The sequence below is a fragment of the Scyliorhinus canicula genome, chromosome 25, assembly GCF_902713615.1.
Source record: "Scyliorhinus canicula chromosome 25, sScyCan1.1, whole genome shotgun sequence".
Taxonomy (NCBI): domain Eukaryota; kingdom Metazoa; phylum Chordata; class Chondrichthyes; order Carcharhiniformes; family Scyliorhinidae; genus Scyliorhinus; species Scyliorhinus canicula.
The window spans coordinates 17,649,769-17,662,411 of NC_052170.1; positions in this window are offsets into that span (position 1 = coordinate 17,649,769).

A 12,643-nucleotide genomic window follows, 5' to 3' on the forward strand; every position below is an offset into this window, starting at 1 on the left:
AATCGAACCTGGGAACCTGGAGCTGTGAAGCATTTATGCTAACCACCATGCTACCTTGCTGCCCTGCTGAATCCCCCACGATCAACATCCTGGGGGTTACCATTGACCAGAAACTGAACTGGAGACCCCATATAAATACTGTGGTTCAAGGACAGGTCAGAGGTGAGGAATTCTGTAGCGAGTAACTCACCTCTTGACTCCCCAACACCCGTCCACCATCTACAAGGCACGAGTCAGGAATGTGATGGAATACTCCCCACTTGCCTGGATGGAAGATTCACTTGTCGACCAGACAGGTATCCTCTCCTAAAGAAAGTTTGTGGATCAACTGGGCCTTTATCACAACCCAGCAGGCCTCAGTGTTACTTTCATTTGTCCCTGGCGCTGATTTATTGAACTGGGGATTTACAGTTCAACACGATAAGGTCTGAACTCAACGGCGCTACTTTCCGAAGGTACTTAATTGACAGCAAAGTGCTTTGCGAGCCCTGAAGTTGTGAAAAATTCAACACGGAAAGCCAGTCATTGCTTTATTTTCTTCTCTTCATCTGACTCAGAGACGGCGCAGGATTGTTGGCGTGAGGAACGGAGGATTGTCTTCACTCCTGGAGCGGCGTGCACTCGTCAGAGTCCAGGCTGAACCCCCAGGATAGAAGGTGGGCTGAATTCTACGTCTGGTTTTTCAGCTCACTCCCAGCACTACAACCCCTCTCCCCGATCAGCGCAAATCAATTATGTTGACTTCCTCCTCTCCTTAATGAGCATTGACACAATCCCACAGGACACGATTGAACACTTTCTATCCTGTTTCCTTGATGTTGGGTTAATTGACCTGTGACTGTCTGATTCACGTTTCGCACCCCCTATTCGTATTGACGCAGGTCGCATGAGTCATTCCACATTCTACAATCCCCGACCGATCGACCAAACAATTAACCAGTTGTTATTTGCGAGATCCTTCTGTGAATTTCTTCTTTTACTTACATCTTTCATGTGGGCGTCGCTGGCTGGGCCCAGCGTTTGTTGCCCATCCCTAATTGCCCTTGAACTGAGCGGCTGGCTTGGCCATTGCAGAGGGGCGGCTGACGGTCAACCACATTGCCGTGGGTCTGGAGTCACATGTAGGCCAGACCGGGTAAGGATAGCAGATCTCCTTCCCGATAGGTGCCTCGCTGTGACAGATGTTTCTTTTAAACGGCCAACCGATGATCATTTGGGATCACCGTCACCAAGATTAGCTTTCAGTTCCAGACTTTTGCCAATGGAATTTAAATTCCGCCAACTCCCGTGGCGGGATTTGAACCCGTGTCCCCAAAGGCATTCGGCTGAGCCTCTGGACTCCTGGTCCATCGACGGCACCGTTAGGCCGCCGTCTCCCCGCTCTCTCGCTGGGTTAAGGTTTGCTTTGTGTTTTGTGGCACAGTGGTTGGAACTGTTGCCTCACAGCGCCAGGGACCAGGTTCGAGTGCTCTTTCGGAGGGTCAGTGCGGACTTGATGGGCCGAATGACCTCATTCCGCACTGTGAGGATTCTATGGATTGATGTAGGTTTCTGCCAGATTGGAATATGGTCCAGCGCCCAACTGTTGGAGAGGACTCGGGTGTAATCTTTTGACGTTCAATATGTGCAGCCAAATATATCTTCCAGTCTTGTGATTATTTCAGCTTTCATCATTGTTGTAAAAGGTGTTAACACCATAGGCCTTAAGGGCCACATAGATCAATGTGGATGCCTGAAATTGTTGATAGTGGTACAGAGGATATCTCCCTGTTGTCCTGGCCAATGGATAACCCTCAATCAACATCACAAAAGCCTATTGCTGGGTCGTTACCAGGTGGCACGGTGACGTAGTGGTTAGCGCTGCTGCCTCGTCGCACCCAGGACCCGGGTTCAATTCTGACCTTGGGTGTGTGGAGTTTGCACGTACTCCCTGCGTCTGCGTGGGTTTCTTCCGGGTGCTCCGGTTTCCTCCCACAGCCCAATAATGTTCAGGTTAGTTGGGGTTAAGGTGCCGTGGGGATAGGGTAGGGGAGTGGGCCTGGGGTTTGGGGTGCACTTTCAGAGGGCCGGTGCAGACCCGATGGGCTGCATGGTCTCCTACTGTAGTAATTCTGTGATATTATCAGAATTGCTGCTCATGGGGTCTTGCTCTGCAGATTAGCCGCCGCGTTTTCCAACACTGCACATGGTGACCAGGCCTCAGGAATATTCCATCAGCTGTAAAGAGCCCGAGGGCGCGGAGGCACGATAGAGGTATAGGCCTTTTTCTGTTATCTTGGCGTTATATTTCAGGCTTCATCGGCCTTTGAGCCCTCGGTGTGGGGACCGTCACTCTCCGAACTGCCAAGCCCGTGAAATACAAACTCTCAAATGAGAAACATGAATGAAAATACAATTCCGTTGGGTGGGCAGTGAGGGTTGTTGGACAAGTGCTTGGGATAGGGTGCCACAGAGTAGACACCTCCGCGATAAGGAACCTACCTCACCTTTAATATTCCAAATCCTTTGGCGCATCCAGTGAATTAAATCTCCGAATCCTTGACTCTCCTTGTGTCCAATCTGCATTTCTCGCAGCTCTCCGAATACTCGTTCCCCAGCCGTGTTAATTGGCCTGGCGTGCCTCCCAGCCCTTGCTGGATGGCCTTGCACGGCATTCCTGATTGACTCTTTCAAGGGAGAATTTGCATCTCCCTAGCGCCTTTCGCAACCTAACCATGACCCGGAGTGCTTTGGGGCAACATGGGAAAGGGCGGCAACCAACCCCCGTGCAAAGTGAGGTTTCCCGAATAGCAAAAAGGGACGGAATTCTCCGGCCGTTGGGATCCCATTGTCCTGCCGGCAGCGCCCCCCCCCCCACCCCCTCACCCCCCCACCACTCCCCCCCCCCACACCCCCACACCCCCACCCCCCCACACCCCACACCCCCACCCCCCCACACCCCCCACAACCCCCCACCCCCTCACCACTCCCCCCCCACACCCCCACACCCACCCCCCCCCACCCCCCCACCACTCCACCCCCACACCCCCACCCCCCCACCCCCCCCCACAACCCCCCAACCCCCTCACCCCCCCCAACCCCCCCCACCACCCCCTCACCCCCCCCACCCCCCCCACCCCCCCACAACCCCCCCACCCCCCCACCCCCCCACCACTCCCCCCCACACCCCCACCCCCAACCCCCCACCACCCCCACAACCCCCCCACCCCCCCCACCCACCCACCCCCACCCCCCCCACCCACCCACCCCACCCCCCCCACCCCCCCCACCACTCCACCCCTCACCCCCCCACCACTCCACCCCCTCACCCCCCCACCACTCCACCCCCACCCCCCCCCCACCACCCCCCCCCCCACCACCCACCCACCCCCGCACCACCCACCCACCCCCGGTTTTCCCGGTAGCTTCAATGGGAAATCCCATTGAGAAACACACGCGGCTGGGGAACAGGAGAATCCGCCCAAGATAAATAATCCAGTAATCTCCGTGTTGGCGACGTTGGTTGCTGAACGAATGGTGAACTATCCCAGCTCCGAGTCAAAGCAGCAGAAAGGGATAGGAGGAGGCCATTCAGCCCCCGCGAGCCTGTCCCACCTTTCAGTGCGATCACGGGTAATTCGCCGCAGAACTCCATCCAGCTGCCCGAGCTCCATTATCCTTTTATACTCTCCTCAAACAGAGATCCGTCAGCCTCAGACTGAATTTGAGCCAGCTGATATTTGCGGGAGACTTCTCTCAGCCGTTGTGCGAAGACGTCTTTCCAAACCCCTCTCCTCAACGGTCTGACTCTAATATTACATTTAGGCCCCTCATCTAAAACTCACCCACCAATGGAAAACTGTCTGCCGGCCCGATCAAATTTTTGAAATATCCTAAAAAATCTCAATCAAGGCAGCACGGTGGCGCAGTGGTTAGCATTGCTGCCTCACGGCGCTGAGGACCCGGGTTCGAATCCCGGCCTTGGGTCACTGTCCGGGTGGAGTTTGCACGTTCTCCCCGTGTCTGCGTGGGTTTCACCCCCACAACCCAAAGATGTGCAGGTTAGGTGGATTGGCCACACAGGGGCTGGTTTAGCTACAGGGGCTGGTTTAGCTCACTCGGCTAAATCGCTGGCTTTTTAAAGCAGACCAAGCAGGCCAGCAGCACGGTTCGATTCCCGTACCAGCCTCCCCAGACAGGCGCCGGAATGTGGCGACGAGGGACTTTTCACAGTAACTTCATTGAGGCCTACTCGTGACAATGAGCCATTTTCACTTTTTCATTTTCAAATTGCCCCTTAATTGGAAAAATGAATTGGGTACTCTAAATTTATAAAATTAAATTTTAAAAAAAATTTAAAAATCTCAATCAAGTCATCCCGAAAGCCCGTCTATATTCCACAGTAAAGCCCAATATTGCTGACAAAGAGACATGCTGTTGAAGTTTTCCATCTTGTCCTCATTGGGACAGATACAAGAATACCAAATTTCAAAGGGAGCATCAATGTCCCTGCATGAGGAGTGATAGGATCCCGGACCAGACCCCCGGGGCGGGATTCTCTGAAATGGAGGCATAGTGTCCGCGCTGTCGTGAACACCAAAGGGGGCCAGCACGGCTCCGGAGCGGTTCACGCCGCTCCAGCCTCCCTTCCCGGCGCCAACTGGGTGCCACGCCAACCCGCGCATGCGCGGGGGACTTCGTCAACGCGCCGGCCCTGATGCCACATGGCGCGGAGGTTCAGGGGCCGGGGCTGGAGAGGCCGGCCCGCTGATCGGTGGGCCCCGATCACAGGCCAGACCCCATCGGAGGGCCCCCCTCCGGTGAAGGAACCCCCCTCCCCTTCCCCACAGGCCGCCCCCCCCCCCCCCCCCGACCCTGCGCGCAGAGTTCCCGCCGGCGCCGTCCACACCTGCTCACCGCCGCTCGGCCCATCAAGGCTGGTGAATTGGTGGCCGGCCCCAGACAGGGGTCCGCGGCCTGCTCAGTGCCAAATGAGCCGGCGCAAATGGTGCCAATTCTCCGCTCCTCAGAGAATCGCGTGCCGGCGTCGGGGCGGCGTGGCGTGGCTGCGGCGATTCTCCGGCCCGGCGCGGGGCTCAGAGAATCCCGCGCCCAATGTTTGTTCGGATACCGGACAAGAACCCAAACAATTATTTTTCATTTGTAAAACTCTGAGGAAAGGATATTTCACCCAGGAGTGATGATTCTGCCCAATAGGCATCGTAGAATCATAGGACGGTAGAATCCCTACAGTGCAGAAGGAGGCCATTTAGATATAGATATAGAACAGTACAGCACAGAACAGGCCCTTCGGCCCTCAATGTTGTGCCGAGCAATGATCACCCTACTCAAATCCACGTATCCACCCTTTACCCGTAACCCAACAACTCCCCCCCTTAACCTCACTATTAGGACATTATGGGCAATTTAGCATGGCCAATCCACCTAACCCGCACATCTTTGGACTGTGGGAGGAAACCGGAGCACCCGGAGGAAACCCACGCACACACGGGGAGGACGTGCAGACTCCACACAGACAGTGACCCAGCCGGGAATCGAACCTAGGACCCTGGAGCTGTGAAGCATTGATGCTAACTACCATGCTACCATGCTGCCCAGAATTTGAGACAGTAAAGTCGACAATGAAACTCAATATCCTGGGTCAGCTGGTGAATCCTTTCTGATTTCTGTATTCAGACAACACAATAGCAGCAAACAGGGCAGCCACTAATTGAGGCCACAAATTAATGCTGGTGGCGATTGCTAATAAGTGTTTTAACACATTGGATGTGAGATTCTTATTTTTAGGAGAAAAGACTGGATGGAGGGCAATTGGCGGCAATGGGATATATTTTTAAAATATTATTGATGTTGACAATTATTCCAAGAGATTTCATAACCAGACAAACTGGAGCCATGAGGAGGATTGGATTTGGATTGGATTTGATTTATTGTCACGTGTACCGAGGTACAGTGAATAGGATTGTTCTATTCAGTAGGGAAGATATGTGAAGCGATCAGTTTAATCCATAAGATATGGAAAAGGGTTTTGTCCGTTAGGTTCAGAGAGGGTTTTCAGAGACTGGAAAAGTGGAATCATGGGGTGGGATTGTCCGACCGCCCGCCAGATCGGAGAATCACCTGGAGGGAGAGGGGGGGGGCGACGTGAATCCCGCCATGGTGGCCTGGCCGGTGGAGGCCCCTCGGTGCCGGCTGGCACGGCGCCAACACCGCCTCCGCCGACCTAGTCCCTGAAGGTGCGGAGGATTCTGCACCTTCCGGACGGCCCAATGCTGGAGTGGTTCACGCCATTGCTCAGCGCCGGTACGCCCCCTCCCCGCAGGATAGCAGAGAATCCCGGCCCATGTTCCAGAGTCTGTAGCTGGGATTCTTCCTCCTGGGGACTAGGTCTCCACGCCGGCGGGAGAACCGGCACCAACCACTCCGGCGTCAACCGTCCCCGAAAGAGCAGAACGCTCCGCACCTCCGGGGCTAGGCCCCCCCCCCCCCCCCCCCTCGAGGACTGCCCCAGCCGACTTACCTGACAGGCCCCCGCCCGCTGTGTGGGACCATGCGTAACCGGCCGGACTGGACAAAAACGGATGGCCGCTCGGCCCATGGGGGCCCGGAGAATTGCCGGGGGTTTAAGCTGCCAACGGCTCCCAACCGGCGTGGCATGAACCCCGCCCCCGCCCAAAAAGCGGCGCCAGAGAATACGACCCGGCGGGGGTTCGGAGAATCCCCCTAGTCTCCCCCATGCAGTGTCCACCATTTGCTTGCATTAAATTCCCACCAATCAATTGTCTGTCCCCTCCCACAAACAAATAGGGGCAGCGCAGTAGCATGGTGGTTAGCATAAATGCTTCACAGCTCCAGGGTCCCAGGTTCGATTCCCGGCTGGGTCACTGTCTGTGTGGAGTCTGCACGTCCTCCCCGTGTGTGCGTGGGTTTCCTCCGGGTGCTCCGGTTTCCTCCCACAGTCCAAAGATGTGCGGGTTAGGTAGATTGGCCATGATAAATTGCCCGTAGTGTCCTTAAAAGTAAAGTTAATGGGGGTTTGTTGGGTTACGGGTATAGGGTGGATACGTGGGTTTTAGTAGGGTGATCATGGCTCGGCACAACATTGAGGGCCGAAGGGCCTGTTCTGTGCTGTATTGTTCGATCTACTGTATGTTTCTCAGCCAGGACCTTGTGGTCTTCACTATTCGCTCAGGCGGGACAGTTGGTGATATTTCCTCAGCCTCAAGCTCCATCATTCACTGCACCTTGTACCTTTGAAATATATATGGTGACACAAATATCCTTTCCTTTTCTGGCATTATTCCAACATTTCACATTTCCCTCGTGATATCCAGTATTCTTAGACCACTTAATAATAATCTTTATTGCCACAAGTAGGCTTACATTAACACTGCAATGAAGTTACTGTGAAAATCCCCTCGTCGCCACATTCCGGCGCCTGTTCAGGTACACAGAGGGAGAATTCAGAATGTCCAAATCACCTAATAGCACGTCTTTCAGGACTTGTGGGAGGAAACCGGAGCACCCGGAGGAAACCCACGCAGACGCGGGGAGAACGTGTAGACTCCGCACAGACAGTGACCCAAACCGGGAATGGAACCTGGGACTCTGGCGCTGTGAAGCCATAGTGCTAACCACTATGGTACCATGCTGCCCACTTCTTCCCGCAACCTCCTGTCATGATATGCAGACACACACATAATGATATACAGATAAGCAGCCAATGGACACAGAGAACAGGACATGACCAATAAGCAGGCAGGACACTCGGGGTGGGATCTGACTATAAAAGACACGAGGTATTCACACTCCACCTCTTTCCATTGATGAACATCTAAAGAGCCAGTCAAGGGTGTTGCTACAATCTCACACCTCCACCACGTGGCTAAGAGCTAGTCTGGTTCAGTCAGACAGAGTAACCACACTTAGGTTAGCAGAGAGTCGAACTCACAGAGAACTGTGCTAACTGTGCTATTAGTTCAATAAACCCGATTGAACTAACTTCAAGGTCTGGAGTATCTTTTTGATCTATGCTGCATCCAGTTGCAGCCAGTGTTATACCAGTGTACCTAACACGACAACCTCGTTTCAGACCCTTATTTGCAGCCCTTTCCAGCTGGAACCCTCTTTGAAGTCAGTTTGTCGGAGCGCTCCTGGGATGTCAGGAAGGGAAAGGTTGAAGGAAACCTTTACACAAGGTCTCAACTGCCACACTTGTACAGCAGTGAAGGAGTGCAACGCTGATGTAGATGGGTGTGTTGTGAGGTGAATCGTTAAATCAAGGTGTTGAAGAATGCCTTTTTTTTTTAGATTTAGATTACCCAATTATTTTTTCCAATTAAGGGGCAATTTAGCGTGGCCAAGCCACCTACCCTGCACATTTTTGGGTTGTGGGGGCCAAACCCACGCAGACACGGGGAGAACGTGCAAACTCCACACGGACAGTGACCCAGAGCCGGGATCGAACCTGGGACCTCAGCGCCGTGAGGCGGTTGTGCTAACCACTAGGCCACCGTGCTGCCCTGAAGAATGCCTTTTGATTGGGTTAATTGTTTCTCAATTAAATTGTTAGAATACACGGATGGAGGACATGCTTTAAGTAAGTTCTTTGAGCACACATAAATTGGGAACCTCCTTGCCCAGTGAGCGCCGCAGGGTCTGGGGGTGCGGGGGCTCAAATCTCCTCGGCATGATATTTTGCCTCAGTTAATTAAGTTTCCTCCTGATATTTACTTTTTAGCTACAGTGCCACCCGTCACTCCCAGCGCCAGGGGTCCTTGGAGAGGGAGCAAGCGGTGTCTGCCCTCACACTTGAGGCCTTCCGTGCCCCCATGAGCATCACCAGGTCTCGGGTGCTTTGTTGAGTTCCTTAATCACATTTTGGAATGCCGCAAGTTTCCTTCGTGAATCGTATTTGTTGTTGTTGCAGAATCCCTTAAAGGAGCTATCTCTTGAATTTTTCCCTCAATTTGTTTATTCATTGTTAGTTCATTATTTGTTTAAACGGGCACATACCTTGGGGACAACTGAGACACTGGGTGCTAGGGGTGAGCTATCGTACTGAGCAAGGCGATAAACTCTCAGCAATGAACAGCTTTGTGTCGTGATTTTGACTTCAGCACCCAGCTTGGATCCTATTAACCATGTGGATGTGAAAGATATTTATTTGGAGTATTGTGAGCAGTTTTGGGCCCCCGTATCTAAGGAAGGATGTGCTGGCCTTGGAGTGGGTCCAGAGGGGGTTCACAAGAATGATCCCGGGAATGAAGGACTTGCCATGTGCCATGTGAGAGTACCTTTAAGAAATGGGTGTTTAAGAAATGTACCTTTAAGAAATGGGTGTTTATCAGTGATGCTGGGGCTGGTTCAGGGGCTGGGGGAATTCAGGGGCTGGTTTAGCTCACTGCGCTAAATCGCTGGCTTTCAAAGCAGAGCAAGCAGGCCAGCAGCATGGTTCGATTCCCGTACCAGCCTCCCCGGACAGGCGCCGGAATGTGGCAACTAGGGGCTTTTCACAGTAACTTCATTGAAGCCTACTCGTGACAATAAGCGATTTTCATTTCATTTTTCATGTCAGAGTGTGGGTGGAGCTGGGCTGTCTATCAGCTTTTTACTTTTGTTTTAGGTTGTTTGCTGCAGGGTGTGTTTTAGTTTTGTTTTCAGAGCTGGATAGCTGCAGTCACAGCCAGAAGGTGTATTAGTCTCTCTCTCTGTAATCTAAAACTGTAAATCGATCCTTTGGTGATTTAAAACAAATAACTGCTCTCAGTAGTGACTTTAACATGATGTGCTTCTGTTAAAAATTCTTTTTTAAGTCTTATGGATGTCAAAAGGACAGCTTAAGGATTACTTTGTGTTGCATTCTTTAGGGGGGGGGGAGGTTGTATTTGAATTAATGGTTGCTAAGATGTTCATTGTATGTTTAAAAAAAGTTAACTTGAGTTCAAAGAATAAACATTGTTTTGCTTTAAAAAATACTTTTCCATTTCTGCTGTAGAGTGGGCCGTGTGCTCCCCATACCACAATCTATTAAAAGTTGTGGGTCAGGTGAACTCCATGATACATCTTGGGGTTCTCTAAACCCTGGCCCATAACACATATGAGGAGCGGCTGAGGACCCTGGGTCTGGACTCGTTGGAGTTTAGAAGGATGTGTGAAATGAAAATGAAATGAAAATCGCTTATTGTCACGAGTAGACTTCAATGAAGTTACTGTGAAAAGCCCCTAGTCGCCACATTCCGGCGCCTGTCCGGGGAGGCTGGTACGGGAATCGAACCGTGCTGCTGGCCTGCCTTGGTCTGCTTTAAAAGCCAGCGGTTTAGCCCAGTGAGCTAAACCAGCCCCTGGAGGGGGGGATCTCATTGAAACTTGCAGAATACGGAGAGGCCTGGATAGAGTGGAGGTGGAGAGGATGTTTCCACTGGTAGGAGAAACTAGGACCCGAGGGCACAGCCTTAGACTGAAGGGACGATCCTTTAAAACAGAGATGAGGAGGACTTTCTTCAGCCAGAGGGTGGTGAATCTGTGGAACCCTTTGCCACAGAAGGCTGTGGAGGCCAAGTCACTGAGTGTCTTGAAGACAGAGATAGATAGATTCTTGATTAATAAAATAACAAGATGAGGAGAAGGCAGAGAATGGAAATGAGAAACATATCACCATGACTGAAAGGTGGAGCAAACATGATGGGCCGAATGGCCTAATTCTGCCGCTATATCTTATGGTCTTATGACACCACTATACTATATTGAAGATCAGAGTTCTCCCCGCAGCCATGGACAAAATGTATCTCTTAACCAGCTTCATTCAGATAGGTTATCAGATCGTTTGTGAGAGTGTGGTACACGTAGGTTTGCTGCTGCACTTTTCCAATGACAACTGCTTGACTCCATTTAGCCATTGACTGCATGCCAACCGTTTTCCCTTGCTCCGTTTACAACTTGCCAAGTTAATGTATGCGGATGTGGGCGTCGCTGCCCAGGCCGGCATCTATTGCCCCGCCCTGATTTCCCGGTGGTGGGTGAGCTGCCTTCTTGAGCTGCTGCAGCCCGTGCGATGTAGGTACACCCACCGTGCTGTTAGGGAGGGCGTTCCAGGGCTTTGACCCAGGGGGAGCGGCCGATATATTTCCAAGTCGGGATGGCGAGTGGCTTGGAGGGGAACCTCCAGGCGGTGGGGTTCCCAGGTATCTGCAGCTCTTGTCCTTCTAGATGGTAGCGGTCGCGGGATTCTAAGGTCCCGCCTGAGGAGATTAGGTGATTTCCCGCAGTGCACAGATGTCACAGTAATGCCACCAAAAGAGGACAACGCACCCTCACCTCTGGCTTGAAGGCAGAACTTCAATGTAATTTCACCCCCAAAAATCAGCAGCAATATCTTTAACCCACAATGACAGGATATGTAAAATTGCTTAATATACAAAATTCAATCCACGAACATCCCGAATTGCATTTACGAGCCTCCAAGTCACCCAATCCAGAGAGACGTTATAACATTTTTAAATGGGTTCCGCAGCTCAGATTTTGGGAGCTGTTGGAATCTAAACGGTTAAGGTTGCCGAAGCTCAGGAAAACCAGAAGCTAAAGAGAAACGAGGGCCGATCGACCCAGCAGGCATGTACTTTTTTTAGGGCACTGCTTGTGGGCCGAGGAGGTCGGCCCCCTGGACACTTTGTAAATCTTTTATCGTGACCAGATGATCCGTACCACTACGTCCTGCTCTTTCCCTCACTCCCCTTTCATTGCCACAGTCCAAGAATAGACCCTTCTGCTCACTGTGTTGAGAGCTCTTATCTCCGGGACAGTCCCTGGATGATCTCGTCTGAGGCTTCCTGGCAGCCAACAGGCCTCTCAATCTGGCCCGGCTCCTGAGAGGGAAATGGAGCAATGGAAAGATAATGAGGAGCTGCTGCTAAATTCGGCATGGTCCCTGTGTTGCCAGCACTTTGCAGCCTCTCCCCTAGCCCGTCCCCATTGAAATCGGGCCCAGTCTCTTTAAATGCCCAAACGTGTTGCTAAACCTGCTGCGGCGTGAAGTACTGAGCCGCAGAAAATTCAAAGACAGAATCATAATCCTGCTTCCAAAATGCTGTTCTTTCTGTTCAAAAGTTCCAACATCAAGACGGAGTTAACGGCCCATCTGTTCCTGCTTAATTAACAACTTCGAGATTCTCGCTACCATCAGCTAGCTCAGAAACGATTGTAAATTGTCGGTGCCTTTATGGCCTTCCCAAATCTTTGAGGAAGTTTGGTTTTGTTTCCGTCTTCAGCCTCCCTTGTCGAATAAGCTGAACCAAAGTTCCACCTTTATAATCTTTATTAATGTCACAAGTAGGCTTACATTAACACTGCAATGAAGTTACTGTGAAAATCCCCTAGTCGCCACACTCCGGCGCCTGTTCAGGGACACAGAGGGAGAATTCAGAATGTCCAATTCACCTGACATCACATCCTTCGGGGCTTGTGGGTGGAAACCGGAGCACCCGGAGGCAACCCACGCAGACACGGGGAGAACGTGCAGACTCCGCACAGTCAGCCGAGCCGGGAATCGAACCGGGGACCCTGACGCTGTGAAGCAACAGTGCTAACTACTGTGCCGCCGTGCCGCCCTGGTGACGAGGCCCCTCCACCCCCAACCCGTTGGGTT